Source organism: Petaurus breviceps, unplaced genomic scaffold, assembly GCF_028583685.1.
Source record: "Petaurus breviceps papuanus isolate PSGF00001 unplaced genomic scaffold, PetGlider_PUasm1.0 101, whole genome shotgun sequence".
NCBI lineage: Eukaryota > Metazoa > Chordata > Mammalia > Diprotodontia > Petauridae > Petaurus > Petaurus breviceps.
In genome coordinates this window covers 5,159,941-5,181,232 of record NW_027185575.1, presented here as the reverse complement: position 1 = coordinate 5,181,232, position 21,292 = coordinate 5,159,941, and the positions used below count along the sequence as shown (strand labels likewise).

At 38.5% G+C, this 21,292-nt stretch overlaps 1 protein-coding gene and 1 pseudogene across 1 annotated transcript in view; both read left to right on the top strand.

Annotated features, from left to right (window-relative positions):
- LOC138158147 (transmembrane protein 132D-like) overlaps positions 1 to 21,292 on the top strand; it is a 983,977-nt gene that overhangs the window by 144,254 nt on the left and 818,431 nt on the right. The window lies entirely within an intron of this gene.
- The window catches only part of LOC138160796 (large ribosomal subunit protein uL14m pseudogene), a 30,553-nt pseudogene continuing 21,968 nt past the window's right edge, over positions 12,708 to 21,292 (top strand).

The window sequence follows — 21,292 nt, the reverse complement described above, 5'->3', positions numbered from 1 at the left end:
TTGGGGAGAATGTTGCAAAAAACTTAAGATTTGGGCAAATCAATGCTAATTGACCAAAGTTTCAGGGGAGGATTTGCAGGGCTTAAGTCATCAGCATGGCACAAGGCCCTGGATTTGGCATTAGAGGACTGTTCTGTCACTGACTACTTGTATGATGTTGGACAACCCACTAACCTTCTCTGAGATTAGGTTTCTTCATTCATGAAAAGGGTGTGGGGGTTGGACTAGATGACCTAAGGTCCTTTCCAGCCCTAAATCTGTTACTATTATTTCAATAGCTACATTAAAATATAGCTTCCCTTTTTCTAAACAGGCAAAAAAGTACACCAGAAAGGGGAATAATTGCATACTAGACAAGTCAAGTGGAGACCACATGGTAGACAGCACTGGCTAAGGGAATCAAAGAACTTGAGTTCACATCCTGACTTGTATTCTTACTAAGTATATGTCTTTTGACAGTTATCTAACCTCCCTGGGACCCAATTTCTTTTCTTTTTTTCTTTCTTCTTCTTTTTTTGCTTTTTGGAGGGCAATTGGGGTTGACTTATGTGATAGTAATGGCAATTAAAGATTCCCCTGTATTGGCTTGGTTTTCAAACTGATTGTGTTAAAACCCAGAGCTTGTTAATCCCACCTGTGGGATGGACTTGTTGACTTGAAAAGAGAGAAACGAACTGGGAGGAGCTGGTGACGTAGATTTGGAGAGACAAGAGAGAGGCAGAAGAACTTTTTGGAAGCAGCACCTTGTGGAGGCAGAGTGAGACTGAGAGGATTGCTGAGGGCCACTTTGAATTGCCCTGGACTTTTGAGACCTGCCCCCTGAGCTGCCAAGGACTGAGGAGACATGGATGTTTTGCTGGTACTTTGTCTGTCTGTTTTGATGTTGTTTTGCCAGATTTGTCCACTGGTGAAGGACAGTGCTGTTGTTGCAGGGGTCTGGAGACTGTCCTGCAGACAGAGTGAATACTGTCCACTGGTGAAGAACAGTGCTGTTGTTGCAGGGGTCTGGAGATTGTCCTGCAGAGAGAGTGAATACTGTCCACTGGTGAAGGGCAGTGCTGTTGTTGCAGGGGTCTGGAGACTATCCTGCAGACAGAATGAATACTGTGCACTGGTGAAGGACAGTGCTGTTGTTGCAGGGGTCTGGGAACCTTTCTGTTGGTTCAGAAGCCCTGAAGAAGGATTTTCTTGTTGTATGTTTACAGAAATCCTGGGAGAGGGTTTTGCTAATGTTTTCAGGGGTTCTAGGACTGTTCTACAGACAGAGGATGAATTAATGAAGAGACTGGCAATGTATCTTATGGCCTTGCTAAGCCTTGTCTCCCCAGGAACTAAGATTGCTGAGAACTTGCCTCATGTCAAGATGAAGAAAAGACCTCCATTTGGGTATTAAGTGCTGTGCTTAAACTTGATGTAACTCTGGGGTAGATTCAATTGTGATCCAGGGGTGGGGAACTTTTGACCTTTTTGTGTTCTATGATTGAACAAATGAATGTACTTTACTTAGATTGGAAACTAATCTCCATTTGAGAAGAGGGGCTTTGTGGTGGACTAAATGAAGGTACAGCCTAGGGGTGGAATGGTATTTAGAACAGGGACTTTGTAATTGATTGAATGATTGGAAGGTCCTGGGGTGGGGTAGTACTTGGAGATTATTTAATCACCCTTAGTAAATGCTGTATTTTGAATGATGTCATGTTTTGATCTTCTCTGTTCTTAATTTGACACTGAATAAAATGGAGAGCACCTATGCTGGTATTCTGAACCTTGGGAAGTTGCCTTTCCTTGGCATGACATTACAACTTGCCCAAGGTCACACAGCTAGTTTTTGTGTTATGTATCTAAGGCTGGATTTGAACTCAGATCCCCTGATTCCAGGGCCGGTTCTCTATTCACTGCACCACCTAGCCACCCCGACCCAGTTTCTTAAACTGTAAAATTTGAGGAAGCCTCTGAAATCTCTTCTAACTCTTGAGCTATGATTGCATAGTTTGCTAACAATTTATTTATGATCTTTGGGTCTCAGTTCCCTCATCTGTGGAATGAAGAGGTTGGACTAGATGGACTCTGAGGTCCCTTAGGAACCTTGATTCCATGATCCTGAAGTCTCTTTGGCCTTGCCATCTGCCTTTCTGCTGTACCTTCAGGACCTCTGTCCCTGCCATCTCCCTCTGGCATCACTCTCCTGTATGAATTGTGTCCTTCAGAGTCTTCCTTTTCTCTTTGTGTCTCCAGCACTTATCACAGTGTCTGGCACATAGTGAGCACTCAAAAAATAGTTTTTGATTCACTTGTTCACTCATTCACTCACTTTATTCACATATTCTGTCATTTATTCTTCTTGTTACTTAGCAAAAGGTTGCAAGGGAGCTAGATTCTTGGTATGACCCCAAATAGCAACAACAGAAGCACCAAAAAGCAGGGGAAAGGCTCAAATGAGAGGATAAATATTTGCAATCAGAAAGCATAAAGGCGAAGAAGATAACCGATACAAGAAGAAGGACGAAGCAAGCCTCTGAAAAGTTGAAGCGCTATAAACAAAGCAGAGAGCATCAGGAAGAAATGTGAGAATAACATCATTGTCTGTTTTTTGAAAACAAGACTAGAACTTGGTAGTGCTAGAGCTAGAAGGAACTTTAACGTCTGGTGCATCACCTTCATTTTATAGATGAAGACACTGTGCCTCTTGGATGTGAAGAGGTTGGCCAGGATTGCATAGGTTTTAAGCCACAAAGCTGACATTTGAATTCAGGCCCTTGGACTGCAAATCCAGCTCTCCCTCCATTACACCATGTTCTCTTTTCATGGGTTAATAACATGATTCAATCCTTACAGAATCCCAAGAACACCTGTCCTTCCATGGTTTTTTAGGAAGTCCCTGGCAAGGAAAATGTCTTTCATGTAAAGTTGTCCCTCCCCTTGTTCCTTGTTTTCTTTTTGTAAGGGAGAGGCTTAGTTTTTCTTCCATTTTTCCTTCTTCCTTCCCTGACTCAGATATATTTTGCATACTTCTGGGAAGGTGGAACCATGCAATTGATTTCTGTGTATGTTCCCATGCTGGAGAGGATTTGGAGTGTATTGTACTAAAATATATGGTGCTTTCAATGTGTGTCAAGGCTCAAAAAAAAGGAGAGAAAATTACTTTCTCTCTCATTGCAGAGCCGGAGCTGTGGCTCCTGTCACAGACCCCCAATCCTTCCACCACCCCCACCAGAAGACTGTGATTTGGGAATTCCACTATTGCCCTCTTTTTGTTCTTGTACTTGGTACTCCCATTTTGCAAAAGACTGGAGAGGTTTAACGACTTAGAAATAAGGACGGAAACTTCGAGAAGCCCCGTATTTACAGAGCATGAGCCATACTGCTTTTTCATGTAAATTGTGTACAACCCTTCCTGGGAGATGAGCTCTTGGACTGCAAATTAAAATCTCCATAAAATATGTGCTTGTGTAAATTTCCAGCTGGGGAAGAAAGGAAAAAACCCAACATGTGGTGAGTTCAATAGGAGATGTATTTCAGCTTTTCCCCAGTGTATTTACATGTGTGGCCTCCTACACAATATGGGGCTGTTCCAGCTACCTGATGCATGGAGCAGTTACCCAGCAGAACAATAACCTTCATTCCATCTCCCCAAACAGAGATAAACCGGTTGATCTGTACAGTGAATAACTAAAGGAAGCAAAGAAAGACTGTCATGGTTTGTGAATAAGGCTGAGCTGTATATCATGAAAAGTTATGTGTGGCAGAGGGCTCCCCCTCCCCACCAAGTTCATAGCTCCATTGGCCCAACCTCATTCATTCATTTTGTCTGGTTCCCCTGCTCACCATGGATGCAGAATGCTAATGCCCTCCAATGAGATGATGGCCTACAACTTTGGATGGGGTGAAGTGGTATCGTGTCTTCTGGGTATAGAAGTCTGCAGGCAAGGGGGTCTTTATGAGGTTTTGGAACCATGCCCTGTACTCTGGAAGACACTCAGGAGAGAAGATCCGGTGGCTATGAATTTTAATGTCTTTGGAGAGGCCCAAGTTACCTCTTTGTTTTAAAGGTATGCAATTCTCATATTCAATGAGGCAAGAAATCTAGAATTTTTTTCAACCTCTGCATCTTAATCATGCTAAGAATGGTGGCTTGTAGGTTCATTGGATAGAGGTAATTAGTATTAGAGCTGTTTTTAGTCCTCTTGTCTCTATAGAATTAGTGGCTAACTGCTGCTGAATTAGGACAAAATTATCGGCTAAAATTGGTTCTGGCTCTGTGTATCAATCCAACTCAATTCAATTCAACAAATATTTCTTAAGTATTTTCTCTATGAAAGGCATTGGGAACATAGAGGCAAAAATGAACTTGGTGCCCTCAAGGAGCTTATATCTATTGGAAGTGGGATGAAAAAATATAAAACACTGGTCCTGATTAGTGTGAATAATGAATTCCTTGAGGTGGCCACATGTATTTAAATCATCTAGATGGCACAGCTAGGTGGCACAGTGTATAGAGTGCCAGACCTAGAGTCAGAAAGACCTGATGTCAAATGCAGTCTCAGACATTTATTTGCTCTGTGACTCTGGGTGAGTCACTTAACCCTGTTTGCCTCAGTTTCCTCACTTGTACAGTGAGTTGGAGAAGGAAATGGCAAACTACTCTGATATCCCTGCCAAGTAAACCCCAAATGGGGTCATGAAAAGTCAGACACACTGAAACTACTGATCAACAACAACATACTATAGATATGTAAAATATGATAATTTGCTCCAGCCCAATGGAAATATGCAGTGTAAATTCAAATAAGGTGGCTGTTTCCTGGGATTCATTATTCACACTAATCGGGACTTGGCTGTGCATCAATAATATCAAAAGTTGCTTAGACATCAAAGTTGGAGTCTCATTACTATTTAACAAGCATTTCTCTAGTCATTTGAAAGACCTACCAATGATGCAGGAATGAAGATATGTGATCCTTGTAGAAAACAGGTCGATCTTGAGATTTCTAGTGGATTTAACAGTGTGATATAACAGCCCAAAGAGCTAACACAAGCTTTAGCTGTATTAAACGAGAGATAGGGCTTCCAGGAATAGGGAGCTGAGAATGTCCTTATAGTTCATCCTCCTCAGACCTCATCTGGAGAACTGCATTCAGTTATTTGCCCCACAGGAGAAGGAGACTGATAAGCTAAGGAACTTCCAGAAGTGGATAGACAAGCACACATCAGCTGAGTCCAATAGCATAGGAGAATTACCTGCCCATAGAATGGGGAAAGTCCCAAGCTTATGTCTTCTGAAAATGGATTGATGGGATTTAACATGCTTAGCCTTGAAAAGAGATGACTTGGGCCGACATGAGATGTATTTTCAAATATTTGAAAGGCACTCATGTAGAAAAGAGAGTAGATAGTGGAGACAAAAGCAAAGGCAGTAATTAAAGAGCCAAATCTAGGCTTGATGTCAGGGAAATTTTCTCTAACAATTAGAACTGTCCTAAAGTGAACAGGAGTGGGCCTCTAGATGGCGCCATAGTGGATAGAGCACTGGCCCTGGAATCAGGAAGACTCATCATTCTGAGATCAAATGTGGTACCAGATACTTACTAGTTGTTTGACGCTGGGCAAGTCACTTAACTCTGCCTCAGTTTTCTCATCTATAAAATGAACTAGAGAAGGAAATGACAAATCACTCCAGTATATTTTCCAAGAAAAACCCAGATGGGGTCATGAACTGAAATAACTGAACAGCAAAATGCTTTAAGATTTAACTGGGCTGTGTTGAAAGGGAGTAGGTTTCCTTTTCTGGGAGGCCCTCAAGCAGAGGCTGAATGACTGTTTGTAAGGTATATTATAGTGTAGATTCCTTTTGTGTAAGGTTTGGACTAAATAACCCTTGAGAGGCTTTTTTTGTAAAAAAACAAAAATAAAATACAAAAACATGGGGACATTAAGTAACATTAAGTATCTGGTACCACATTTGAACTCAGAAAGATGAGTCTTCCTGGTTATATTAATGCATAGTCTTAAATTTTGTCACTAAAAAGAGAAAAATCCACATGTATCTACCCCTTATAACAACCACATATAACTTGTAGTCTGGGGGAGGGAGAAGGATTCTCATCAAGGCATATTTGTTCTCTGGCTCTGTTTTGGTACTTTATGATGGCAACAATTTACATTTCCTTAATGCTTTGTTTTACAAAATGATTTTCTCGCAACAGCTCAGCAAGGTGGTGAGTATAGGTCTTTTCATTTATTCAATTTTCATTCATTCATTTAATAGTCCAGATCTATTATATATATATATATGCATATATATATAAACTAATAATAATTTACTTATATATTTTGTACATAATATATATACAAATGATATATAATAGCTTATATATATTGTGTGAGTATATATATGCTATTATTATCACAAGTAGTATTTTATTAGTAGTAGTATTATACCCTTAATTTAGAGAATTTTTTAGGGGGGGAGGCATAGGCCATACATAGTTGCCCAAGAGAGAGACTATTGATAGGTCGCAATATTCCTTATTGAATCAAGTATTCATATGGATAAAATTACAGAGCTCTCAAAGTATCTTAAGTCTTCATCTTTCTCTGCTGATCCAATTTTAAAAATAATCATCAGACATACAGTCACTGTATGATGAGTTCTTGCTTCATTATTTTTCTTTTTTTGTGAGAGTTCAATCTGGAGGAATGAAGTTTTTCCCAGCAATGATCGTGAAACAAAGGAAAAAATATCACACTATTTAAATATTGAAAATAAGATTAAGGGGTGGCCAGGTGGCTCAGTGAGTAAGAGCACCAGCCCCAGAGTCGGGATGACCTGGGATCGAATCCGGGCTCTGATACTTAGCACCACACCCAGAAATAACTGGCCATGTAACCTTGAGCAAGTTACTTAACCCCAATTGCTTTAAAAAAAAAAGAAAATAAGATTAAACATTAAAAAAATAATATCTAAGTTGTTTGATTAAAAAATCATCATCAAATAATAGCGGAGCAGTAGTTTATGTTCCCTCTCTCTTGGATAATTGTGTGTCTGTGACCATGTGTTCTATAATAGAAAATCATCTAGAAAAGTCCACTAATTTCCTTCTCATATTTTCATCAGATACCTTTCAGCATTCATGGATCATTCATATAAAAAAATAAACTTTGGGGATATGGCGAAGTGAGCAAATGGATCAGTAAGAATAAAGTAAAATCAGCTGATATTCTTTTGATTGTGTTAAAAATATACCCTCTGTGATTTTTCCCCCAATTGTCTCCTTCAGAGAAAACTTGAAATTGATTCATTGGCCTTTCCAAAATTATGCAGTCTCCAGCACTATTTTATTGTGTTTCTATGATAAAATCTAGTTATTTTTCCTAACTTCCTTACAAAGACAAAGTACATGAGGTACCAACAGAGGTAGTGTACTGAGAATGTGTTGATTTCCCTGTTGTTATGAGAATAGATTTCCATAGAGATTCTTGCTGATCTGTTCCATTTCACATATCTGTCGTTCTCCTTCCCCTTTCTTCTATGAATGCACGTGGGATGATATGGATTAATTGGATCTCATGACATGTTCTTTACAAGCTCATCTTTCTCACAAATGATTTTTTGCTCTTCTTTGAGATAATAATGCTTACAATTTTCCTTGTTTTTCATAAATGATCCTGAACTGTCAACCAACATTATCTTTGGCTCTCATGCATCCACACCTGGAAATAAGATCAAGTGTTTTCTGACCAAGGGTCTTCTTGGTTTCTTTGTCATGGTGATTTTCCTATGTCAATCTTCTCTGAGCTATGTTGATAGAATTAATGGCTTTTATTTGATCTATATTCTATTTTTCAGAATTCATGGTTTGTTTAAATAGGTTAGATTAGAGCTGCCACGATCCCAGTGTCAGTTTCTTTATCCTTTCTTGTGTTGGTTTTCACCTTTGCTCTAAACAGTCAGCCTGAATGAACTCAGCAAATTCTAAAATTACATCCCTTTATACAACCAGTTATTTCCTGACAATTAAAATGCACTCAATTTGTTAATGTGTGCATAGAGGGGAGGAGTGGGGGTGAGTTGTTGTTCAGTGCTTATCGCAACCCAAATAATGTAGTACCTATTTTACAGTATTATTTTGAAGCTTGTAATATAGTTTGAATGTCAAAATGTGTGTGTGTGTGTGTATTTGAATATGAATACAGCCTGGCATAATGGATAGAGAACTGTCCTCAAAACTAGTAATATCCGGGTTCAAGTCCCTCCTCTGACACCTATAGGCTATTTTGTCCCAAGCAATTCACTTAGCCTCTCAGTGTCCCAGACAGTTCTCTAAGATTATATGTTGCAGAGAAAGGTGCCAAGCTATATTGACAAGGTTATTTTCCTCACCTAGGAGTTCCCTATTCTAAGGGAATCACAGGTCCAGTCTCTATCCCTAAAAAGTACATAAATTATTATTATTTATTATGATCCAATGTCTTTCCATTCTCTTGTAAGAGATAATATCCATGATATATGGACCTGAGGCATCACAGAGGCCTTTATCCTTTGTTAAGTTTGATCCTAATCCAAATTTTCTGACATGGTTTTCACCATCTTCCCCTGTACCCACCAATTATCTCAATGAAGACAATACATACCAAGGCAAATGCTACCTTATTTTGGGGAAAACTTTCAAGTTCTTCAATGGATACTATGGAAGCAATATGGTACATTGATAGAGACATCTATTTGGGAATCAAGAGATTATTGTTTTAAAGTAGTTTCTCAATTGTATCAAGAGTTAAGAGGACACAGGCTCAAACCCTGACTGATATTTACCACCTGAATGGCCTTTGACAAGTCATTTCACTCCTCTGATCAAATCCAACAAAATTCAATTCCATAAAAATTTATTAAGCACTGGGGTTACAATTAATAAAGAAAGACAGTCCCTGCCCCCAAGAATCTTACAATCTGAAGGAGAAGGCAACACAGAAAAGGAGACAGGAAAGTGGGGAGATAAGAGAAGTAACCAGAATGGGGATATTTATTCCATGAAGTCGAAAGGAAAAGCAGCAAATGCAAAATGGAGTGGTCCCTCCTCTGTAAAATGAGCAGTTGGACTAGATGACCTGTAAAGTCCTTTTACAGGTCATCTAGTAGGTGTCATGGGTACTATTTCTACCTACCAGATAAGGAAATTCTGCCTCTCAATTCTAGCTTTATAATCCCATAATCCTATGATCCTATCTCTACTTTTCCATGCTTTGTAACAGATATTAGTTGATGAGTTACCATAATTTTCTGGGCGGTCTCTTAGCTCAGGCCCATGATAAACACTATACTACAGGATGGCCAAGTGGGACATTTTATTTCATTCACACAGTAAGTTGTAAGAAGAAAGAGATGTTTATACTGAGCCCAGCATTCATTTAGCACTATGAAAATAAAAAATACTGATGGTGTCTGCATGCTGGTCAGCTGGAGCTGCCTTTTCCTGCTTTTCTCCAGTTTTTGATTTTTTCCTTGTTTTTTTTTTTTCATTTTTGTAAATGCTAACTTGGGTAATGATTTGGACATGCTCTCTTGGCTTCTCTGGTGACCCTGTCCTTACATCTATCTTCAGCATCTCTTTAACTGGATTTTTTCCTGAATTTATTTTAATCAGTATGATTGCAATAATTGAACCTAGTAGCTGGTAGAGAGCTGCCTTAGGGGATGGGGGTCAAAGACTAGTGGAGGAATAGTGGGGAGGGACAGTTCTTCATAATATTGGCAGATTTTATTATAGTGGGTATAGGTTTGAGAGTGCAAATAAGAGAGAGAAACTGTGTGGGAAAATAGTGCTTCAATACTGAAGAAAGTTTAGCTAAGTGGCAAAATGAATAGATGACTGAGCCTGGAGTCAGGAAGACCTGAGTTCAAATCCTGTCTCAGACACTCATTAGATATGTGACTTTGGACAAGTCACTCAGCCACTATTTGCCTCAGTTTCCTCATCTGTAAAAGGGAGATAAAAACACCTATCTCCCAGGATTGTTATAAGGATCAAATGAGATAACTGCAAAGTACTTAGCACAGTACTTGGCATGTAGGGGATGCTATAGAAATGTTGAGGCAGCTAGGTGGCTCTGTGAATAGAACACTGTGCCTGGAGTCAGGTAGACCTGAGTTCAAATCCAGCCTCAGACACTTACATTTACTAGTTTTGTGACCCTGGGCAAGTCATTTAGCCTCTATTTGTTTTAGTCCACTGGAGAAGGAAATGATGAACCACTACAGTATCTTTGCCAAGAAAACCCCATGGACAGTATGTATGGTCCATGGGGTCACAAAGAATTGGACATGACTGAACTACAAATATAAATGTTAACTATTATTATCATTAAGAAAAGGTCTAAGGTGGACCTTTTACCAGGCAAAATTGCCAAAGAATGGGTGTACCTTTAGAGACAGAACTGTGTGACTAATGGTAGGAGAGAATCATGCCTAGAGGGAAACCTGAGTCATAAACATGTAGTATTTTAATTATCTTGATGCCAAATTAAATAAGTATGTAAGATGAAATCGCTCAGATTTTGTAGTCCTTTGTTCCAGGCAGGAGAACATGGTCTAGGGTCTGGGGTTGATGTGTCTTGTAGGGCCTCACTGGTATAATGAAAGTTTTTGAGGATTGGGAATTTGAGGAGAAGGAATAGTTTTTTTTTTCCATCAGTTTCCACTCTTCTAAGCTACTGCCAGCTGCTCTGCTAATACCACTTTTTGATTCTCTTCCCCCTCCCCTTCTTCTTTCTCCTCTCCCTTTTCTTTTCCCTTTTTCTTTCTCCTTTTTCCTCCCCTCTCTCTTCTTATTACTCTTCCCTTTCCTCCTCTCTCTCTTTTTCCTTTCCCTTGTTCTCCCTCTTTTTACTTCCCCCCCCTTTCCTTCCTCTTTTTATTTCCATCTTTCTTTCCCAAATGTTTCCTTTCCCCTTTCTTTCCTCTTCTCACTTCCTCCTTTGCCCTTTCCTCTTTCTGGCCTCCTCCTTTCTACCTTTCTTTCTTTACTTTTCCCTATTCCCCTTTCCCTTCTACCCTCTTTGCCTATCACTCTTTTTACATCCTTCTTTCTATCCTTCCCTTTTCTAAAACTTTCTTCCCTTCTTCCCCCTCCTATCTTTCCCTCTACCTCTTTATGGTAATTATAATGTAGCTTTAAGGGAAAAAGTGAAAGGTTGAATTTATGAGGATTCTATTTGAAGGTTTTAAACCTAGCAAACGTATTCATATTATAAGTGAACAATTACTACAATATAGGACCTGACTTAAACCAACAGATCCCATCCAAACTTAATGCTTATTTATATAAAGGATTCCCCCTCAATTGTTAGGAACATGCTGTTCTTGCCCCCACATCCCATCCTAAAATTTGTGTCACTGACATTCTCTTTTTTTTCCTATCCATATGTTTTTATTACTTAATTTAAGGAAAAAAAATACAAAGGTGTTAGTATTGTTAATATCATAATAGTATTTTAGAACTTCAAGGGATCTTGAGATGAAGTATTGTATAGTGGATAGAGGGCTGAACTTAGAGCCATGAATGCCTGTATTCAAATCTAGACACTGACTAGCTATCTTGATCAAATCATAGACTCTCTAAGTCTTATCCACCTTCCAGGGTTGATGTGATTTTTTTTTTGTTTTAAGCTAGATCTGTGATTTCAGTGGTACTTCTAACTCCATCTACCACTGAAGATTAGCAACTGCTCTGAAATTTCTGTGATATTAAGAAGTCACATGATTTCCCCATTTCCACAGTTTGTAATGCACTGTGTAGGACTTTAACCCATCTTTCTGACTCAGGGTATGGCTCTCTATCCATGATGCCAGTCTACTAATTTAGCAGTATTAGAAAAATAATGAAGTCTTAGGCTATTTTTGTAGAGGAGATGATGGAATATAAATTCCTTGAAGAAATGGCTTACTTTTGTCTTTGTATCTTAGACTCACAGCATAAGGTGTGATGTACAGTAGGTGCTTAATAAATGCTTGTGATTTATTGATTATTCAAGCTATCCCAGAAGTAATCACAGATGGAATTCTTGGTTGGATGTTTAAAAAAGCTAAGCACAAAGACTGCATTTTTATTTGGTTAATTTCAGAGTTGGTGTGCCCATTCTTACTTCTTGGCACGTTCCAATTCTGTGAGCCAGAATGCAATTGATATTGATGATAGTTCTGCACTCCAGTTCCAAACAGTGGGGCTGTCATCAATTTCAATCATAGGACTAGAGCTAGTAGAGGGAGCAAAGGCCATGTATGACATAGAGTCCCTGAATTAAGGACTCTCAGAATTGCAGATGCCATCCAGTCCAATCTACATGTAGAAAAGTGTCCCCACTATGGCTTCCTTGATAGGTGGGCACACAACCTTTGTGAGAAGACCCTGTGTGTATGTATGTGTGTGTATTGTGTATATGTGTGTGTGTAGGCCTGACTACAATGGTTATCAGTAGTATGGCATCATCAGAGCTGGACTTGGAATTAGTAAGAGCATGGTTTGAAATCTTACCTATGATACTTACTAGTTGTGTGACCTTAGGCAAATCACTTAACTTCTCTGAGATGCAGTTTCCTCATTTGCAAAATGGATATAATAATAATTCGTGGATATAAAAATAATAAGCAGGAGAGGGTTAAGTCAGCATCACCACCAACTGCAGGGGCTCACCCCCTAATATATTCATGGCAAATGCATGCATTATTTTATCCTAGAATCCTTACAACTTTTTCTATGAGGCCTTGGGAGTCCCTTCTAAAATCTGTCAGCAGAACACAAAGCCAGCACTATTTCAGCACCATGGAGGCCCTTGAAGGAATAGAGAAAATGACCATAGTATTTGTGATAGACAGTAGTGCCCTGATAGATAGTAGGGAGCATTGCATACCACCCCCACCCTCCTCTATGCATCCATGTCTACAACAAGACTTGAATGGGCGAGGTGGGACACCAGATCTTGCTGGTCATCAAGCAGCAAATGAAGAAGGCCCTCATTGTGGGGGTATTGAATGCCTGGACCCAGATGACACAAGGTTTGATTCAAACAAACAAGTGCTCATTGAGGGCAGTGGAAGCCCACTGAGTACCCACATCAATGTACCAGTTCCAAGGACTCTCTAGTACCTGGCAGCTTAGTATTCCAAAGTACTTGCCATCACTTAGACCTTTGTCCAAAAGGTGAGGAACTCTAGCTGCAGGAGAAGCTCCTGGAGGGAGACAGTTCACAGAGCAGTCCCTAACTAGGAATAAGCCTTGGGGAAAAGGGAGGATTTTCCCCTTCTATCCCCTTCTTCCCCCAGGAGGGAGAGAGAACTAAATTCTGTGAAGTAATAATTTTTTTTTGTAAAAAAAAAAACAAAAACAAAATACAAAAACTGTGGGGACAGCTAGTGAATAGAGTACCAACCCTGGAGTCAGGAGGACCTGAATTCAAATCCAGTTTCAGACACTTGACACTTATTAGCTGTGTAACCCTGGGCAAGCCACTTAATCCCAGTTGCCTCACAGCCCCCTCCCCCTCAAAACCCCCTAAAAAGAGGGTTGTTGTGGTGCTCAAAAGAGCTTTAATAATTTAAAACAGCACTAAGATTTGTGGGGGGTACCCTCTATTATAAAGTATTTAGCAAATTTAAATTCTGCTTGAATATCCATTATTATACTCATTTGCTTATACATGTATATACATATAAATACATATATGTGTATATGTATAATATTGATTTAACACATAGAAGAGTGCTTGGCTTAATAAATGCTTATTTCCTTCCTTCCTATTATGCTTTTATTGTTGTTACATCATTCTTCTCTTCTTTTTAGATGGTGTTTAAATTTAAATTGAGCACAAATTGCTATTTATCCTACTATCAGGATAGAAATAGGACTTTGACCTGATTTCACTGATATAAGAAACTCCTGAATGCAGAGACTCCCTATACCAATATAGATCATCACCTTCTCTGCAATTGGAGACTTGTCTGGGGCACTGAGAAATTAGATAATTCACCCAGGGTCACACAGTCAGTGTGCCTCAGAGGTGGGTCCTGAATGCAGAGCTTCCTGATTCCAAAGCTACTTGTCTTTTATCCACTTCCCTAATGTTGTTCCCTTTTCCTTCCCCTCTGTTATCCTTCCCTTCCACCACTTCTCCTGTCCTCCCATCATGTCCCCTTCCCTTTCCCCCTCCCCCCTCCCCTCTCCTCCTTTATATATATAATATATGAGTGTATTTATATCTGTATATCTATATTTATGTATTCTATACCAATAATCATTTATCATTATTATTTATAATGCATAGCATTGATAGTTCATAATATAGAATTATCTGATTTGAGATCTAATTTAAGCTAGTGGCACATTGAATAAAGTTTTGGATTTAAAGTAAGGAAAATATGAGTTCAGATCCTCTTAGGCATATAAACTATATGATCCTGGGCAAGTGACTTACCCTATCTCAGACTCAGTTTCCTCATCTGTAAAATTGGGCTAATAGCAGTACCTATCTCAAAGGATTTTGTGATCATTTTTGGTAAAACTAAAAGCATTAAAGTAATTCTGTTGTTATTGTTATTATTAATTTATGAAGATGCCCGTTTCTTTCTTTTCTTCAGTTTTAACGGTTAGGAAATATTTTCTTGCATCCAGTCTTTATCTGCCTCTCTGTAATTTCTGCTACTCATAGGTCTATCAGCTGAGGACCAGAAGAACAAACATCTGTGTGTTTTAATGCATACCCACTATACTTGGCTCCTTAGGGTATATGTATATTGGCAAAATAAAGCAACTTATATTTTAAAATTATTTGTAGCATTCCTAGTAGACTTGGATGGGCAAATGTTTTCATGATTATGAGATTGTCTTACACTGGCCCAGATTCCAGGCCCTCCAGTGACACCCAGGTACCTTTATAACATATGATTCTTGCCCCACGTCTTTCCATGGAGAACTCATCCAACATGCTAGAGACCTGTGCCTACGTATTTCATAGTGAGAATATGAATATGAATCTGATTCAGTTCCTCGAGATGCATTCCTGGACAATGATCCCACATTTACAGTTACAACAATTAAATTTATGTTGAATGACAGTCAGAGAACTGTGATCCTTACCAGCTTTGGCCCCATTTTCAGCTGCATTTCCACCATCACTGTATAAATAGCAGTGGCCTACCCAGCCTGCCAGGGCTGCTTTGGAATGTTTTCTTTTCTGTAAGTAACAGTGGCTAAGAGATCCCATTGCCTGGTGGCCAAAGTGCTGGTGATAATTTTTTCTGTATTTAGCTCAGCTGAACGTCAGGTAGCAGACCTGGGCCAGGCCTGTGCTCAAAGCCTTTCTGGCTTGGCGTGAGCTATAAGAACCTAAGGTCACCTTTATTCTACGAGGAGGCATCAAAGTAAGATGATTTCAGTAGGGAATCTGCATTGTTAAACTATTAACATCACAATATCTGACAGTTATGTAGTGCTTCAAAGTTTGTGAAGCACTTTTAACTCAGTTGAAACTTTCAATTCTTCAAACATTTATTAAATACCTACCATATGATGTAAGGAGAAATGTAGTATATAGAGGAAAGATCTGATACATATTGACTATGACCCTGGCAAAGGCATCGGTGCCTTAGGCCACTAGTGTCAAACTCAAATAGAAATGGGAGCCATTGCACCTGACATAAGAACCCCTGAAAACCACATATTGACTCAGAAAGTCACATATGTTCCTATATTTCTTTTTTAAGGAATACATCAACACATTGAAATCAGGAATAAACTACATTTTAATCTGACTTGGGCAACCATCTAATTTTCATCTGATTTGGGTGTATTGTGGCTCACACGCAGTCTGTAAGTACATTTGATACCTGTGCTCCAGGCAGCTCTCAAGACTATAAAAATGGCAAGATAGACAAGTCGAGACACAATCCTTATCTTCAAAGAGCTTGCATTTTCTAGAGGGAGAATTTTTAACATGATGGTTAGTTTGTAAGCAACAGAACAGGATTTTCAGGATCACAATGGAAGGGTAGAAAGCAGTTGGTTATAGGACACCAGAAGGCTGGAGCTGACAAGGCTACATATATGGCAGCAAAGAGTGGTAGCTAGGTAGTTCCCTAGCTTAATCCCCCAGGTAAGGGGACCTCAGCCTAGGTAGCTTAAAATTCTGAATCTTAGGAAATATAAGTTAGAGCTATAAGGACGGGACAATGTCACTCCCTTCATAGTAGCAAAGGTAATGCAGATTTGATTATCAATCCCTGAGAAATGTGAAAAGTGAAAGGTGTGTATATATGGTGAGAGAGGAGCTGTCCAGTCCCTGGTTCTGATCATATTCATTTTGGGAGATATACATGATCTCATTAGAACTTTCACACAACCAATGAGGTTTGTGTAGATTCTACAGTAAGCCTTATTCCCATATTGTAGATGAGGAATTCAAGACTGAGAGAGGCTAAGTAATGGATATATTCCAGAGTAACATAGTTAATGAGAGCTGGTGATGAGATTCAAACTCAGGTCTTTCTAACTCCAAGACCAGTACTCTATCTAGTACTGCTATGTTTTTTCTTATTTTTTCTTGGTAACTCAGTCATTATTATGAGCATTAATTATTTAGATAAGTTCTAAAATTAGCTTTAGATGCACAGTGTGGAAGGTGTAGGGTCTGAATTGTTCCTCCTTGGATCTTGCTTTCTTAAAAAGTCCCTAACGCCAACTTGCTTCTCATAAAGTAGGCCACATAAACACCTGCAGCTGTGTGACAGCAGCCCTTCTGCAAAATAAGTGGTTAAATCATAGTGGTTTTCTTATCCTCCAGAAAAAGGCCTGCTTATTGTTACTATCAGCACTGCTTGAGAATTTATTCATGATTTCTGTATCACTCACGGGATGGATTATGGCCCTGCCTTGGCAGCTTGTATCCCCTCTCCTATTTCACATGAACACAATTTGTCCAGCGTTTCCTATGGAGCGTAAAGGGACAGATGCCCTTCACAGAGGCAGGGACTGGTTCTGTCACCAGATAGAATGAGGGAATCAGAGTCAGGAAAACCTGGGTTCAAATCCCACCTGACACAGACTCACTGGGTAAGTCACTTGACTTATCAAAATCAGTTTTCTCATCTGTAAAGTTAAAAATAATATGGACTATTTGGGGAGAGGAGGGACCCTTAGCCATCGGATGCATGAGCTTGTTTCTTGTAGAGGCAGCATGGTAGAGGAGGTAAAGATCTCACCCTGCAACCAAGAAGACATGGGTTCAAGGTCTGCCTCTGATTCAGACTGGGCAAGTAGTGATTTTACTGCTCAGTGTATTAGGGAGTGCTCTAAGATACAGAGTTTTAAAGAAGGGGCAGAACTGCATTTGTAGGGGGAGTTTCCTGATCTAGGAGTTTCCTATAAAAATGAAATCACAAATCAAGTTCCTCTCCCTCTCCCTTTTCTTCCCTGTCTCATTATCTTTATCCCTACCCCTATCTCTATGCCTACCCTATCACTATCCCTATGTTTTCCTATTCCTCTCTACCACTACCCCTCTTCCTACCTTTACCCCTCTCCATGCATCTACCTGTAACTTCTCTCACTGCCCCTAGCCCTATCCCTAATCTCTTTCCCTACACTAATCTCTATGCCTACCCCTATCTCTCTACACCATTCCTATAACTACCCTTAAATCTATCCCTTACCTAATCCTCTCCTTACCCCCATGTCTTTCCCTACCTCCATTCCTCTCCTTACTCCTACCATTTCCCCTACCCTTATCCCTATCACCATCACCATTACCACCACCACCACCACCACCACCACCACCACCACCACCATCACCCTCAACGCCGTCATTCCCATCATCTCCTTCATCCTCAGCACCATCATCGCTATCCCTCCCCCATTCCTATCACTATCATAAAAAAAATGTGCGGATGTGTGTTACTATCTTTGAAATCTCTAGGATGAGAATGTTTTCTAGCTACTTCCAGTTTATTTCATGGAAACAAAACAATATCACCCTGTTTGTCCCTGTCCCCTCCTGAACTTATTTCTGTTTTCTTCTTCTTTTTAATGCCTCATTAAAATTCTTTCTTCTTTTCTTTCTTTCTTTTTGTATTATCATCACTCTCTACAACCTCCCTACAACTATCCCTCCTCCTGATATGCATGAGCACATTCAACAATTCAACAGCCACTCATTAAGTACCTAATATCTATAAAATATTGTGCTTTCAAGCATTTGTAAACACTTTAGCCTTTTTTAAAATTTAACTTTTCTGATGATCTATAATTTCTTTGGCACATATTCTTTCTTTATAATCACAGATTACAGCCCTTATAACTTAGATGATTTTGAAAAAAAGATTAGTTGATGGACTTTACAAGTTGTTGTGACCAAAAAGACTCACAAACCTATCCTAGTCTAGTGATTAGACTTTCCTACACCAATTCAGTTTATCTCCAGGTCAATACTCAGAGCTTTTATAATTTAATAGAGCTTGCTGGAGCTTGGGCTTTGTTGTCATAGTTTTTGAGAACCAGGGTCCCCTTCAAGTTATTATGAGGCATAACTTTAGTGAAGACAACCCTTTGCTTATTTTATTTAAATTTAGCAAATGGAAAATTTGATTCAATGGCACCTTCCAGGGGTGAAATTGTAACATACCGCTACAATCAATGATGTGAAGGTAAATGATTAACAACTGGTATTCTAGAAAAAGAAAGGTAAATACAATTTACTTGAATGTGGAGTATTAACATTTTCTCTATGCTTTTTAAAGTCTAGACAATCAACAAAACCATAAATCAAGTCCTGATTTGTGGCATTTTCCAATTTTCAAGGTGTAAATCATCTCTGAAAACTTAACAATTGGCTCTAGAAATCTGATTCTAGCTGATTTCAGCACACCCTTCCCTACAATCAATGAGATTTATCAATATTAAAAAGTTGGTCAGAGGATAAACTGTGCACAGAAATGAGTCCTCTGAAAAAAGGCAAAAATTTCTTTATCGTGACTGATTTTTCGCTAATTTTATATTGTCTTTCAATTCAAACTTTCTGTGTGAGATACCAAATTTACCTCCATAAAATGCAGATGGCTCAGTAAACTCTATTTACACATACCATCTTTTTCCTTTTCAGTGATACTTGGATCTTTTTTTGTGAAAACAACTCACCTGGAACATAGCTTTGACTTTTAATTTAAGTGAACATGTTCAATGGTAGATAGTCAGTGTTGTATAGTGGACAGAGAATAGGAAAACCTGGCATCAAGTCCCAATTCTTCCATATGCTGACTGTGTGTCCCTGTAACTGGAAGATTTCCAGCCAGTTTTGGTAGGAGTTTCTTAACTTAGAATTTCCTATACCAGTGAAATAACAGCTACAATCCTTATCCCATTAAATGCCATCCTTTGACAGCTTTAGATGATATAGAACCTGCAAATAATCATCAAAGTAGTATATGATCAAAAAAGAAGATAGTTAGATCGAGGTGTGGGCATCAAATTCATTCTACTGGCATCCTTGCTCTGTCAGAGAAATCAAGGAAAGAAACTGATATAATACCCATCTCATGTTGGGTGGATCCAAAATGGTGAACTGGTGTGAGGACATGGATGAGAGCCATGCACAGTTTGAGAAGGCATTAATGGGTTAAATCTGTATTGGTGGAGGGTGGACCCATGTTGAGGAGATCACTAATCCATTAGAATATTAGAATATAAAGTCTAAATAATGGTCAACAAATAAGAAGTGTGAACTTAGTCATAGTGTGGACAGAAATCAACCAACCAAACCAAAACACTGGGGTTTTATTAGTATGGAGGTAACTAGGGCACTATGGTTTAAGGCTATACTCAACCTTAAGTATTAGCAAAATTCTGGTTTTCATGTCCTTTATAAAATAAAAGTTTTAAAAAATTAAAAAAATTATATTTTAATGGATGGTTCTGTAGAAAATTAATGGGAAATGACAATGATAATGATGTTTTAAAAAATGCTGTACTGGGTGGACTATGGAGCTGGTTCATTATAACCTAAATGGACATATATTGGGTATGTTCATTGTTGAAATCATATTTTTAAACATGAAAATGTCAATTTCTATTACTATATTTTAATGTAAATATTCAATTTAACAAGACAATAACAAAACAATATTGCTGTGTTTATCCCTGTCCCCTTCTGAACTTATTCCCGGTTTCCTCCTTTAAATGCTTCATTAAAACTCCTTTTCTTCTTTTCTTTATATCACTCTTTACAACTTCTCTATACAGCTACCCCCTCCTCCTTCAGAAAAGCCATTCCTTTTAACAACTAAATATAGTAAGGCAAACACAAAAAAGTGCAAACACATGTTAATAGTATCTGAAAAATATATATCTTATTCTTAACTTTTAGCCCATCCCTTCTCTGACAGAAGATGGGGAAAATGCTTCATTGTTGGTCTTCTAAAGCCATGAACATCAACAAAAGTTCTGAAGTCCTTCACAGTTGTTTTTCTTTACAATAGTGTAATCATTACATCCTTTGTTCTTTTGGTTCTGCTCATTTCACTTGAAATCAATGCATATAAATCTTGATGGGTTTCTCTAAATTGGATACTTTCATTATTATTACAGTGAAATAATATTCTATTACATTCACATATGATTTGTTAAGCCCTCCCTCAATTTATGGGTGCCCATATTCTTTCTCATTAAAAAGTAATGTTGTAATTTTTCTTTCTATTTTTAAGTCCTTTTCCATTTCCTCTGTTGTTTTATCTCTTAGGCATAGAAGGCTGTTAGTAGTATTGTCTGGTCAAAGGGTATACACAATTTCCTTATTTTTTGAGTGCCATTCCATATTGCTTTCCAGAAATGGTTGGGCTAACTCACAACTCTACCAACAGTGCCTTGCTGTAACTGTTCTCTCAGAATTCATTCAACAATTCCTATTTTCTTTTCTGTCATCTTTGCCAATTAAATGGATATAAGGTGATATGTCAGAGTTGTTTTAATTTCCATTTCTCTTGTGAGTGATTTGAATGTTTTTAAAAATATGGTACTTGCTTTAAAAAAAAAGCTTGTTTTAGTCTTTTCAGAACTACCTTATTATATCCTTTGACCTGATCAAATGTGATTATAATTGGCATACAAAGTATTGTGTTATAGTAATAATGATGATTTTGTCCTTCTGTACCATGCACACTCACACATAATGACTGTAAACTAATGATGGATTACATTGTTTTAAAATTTTTTAAGCTTTTCTGATGTATTTTGTTTTTATATCACAATATACCCCCAAA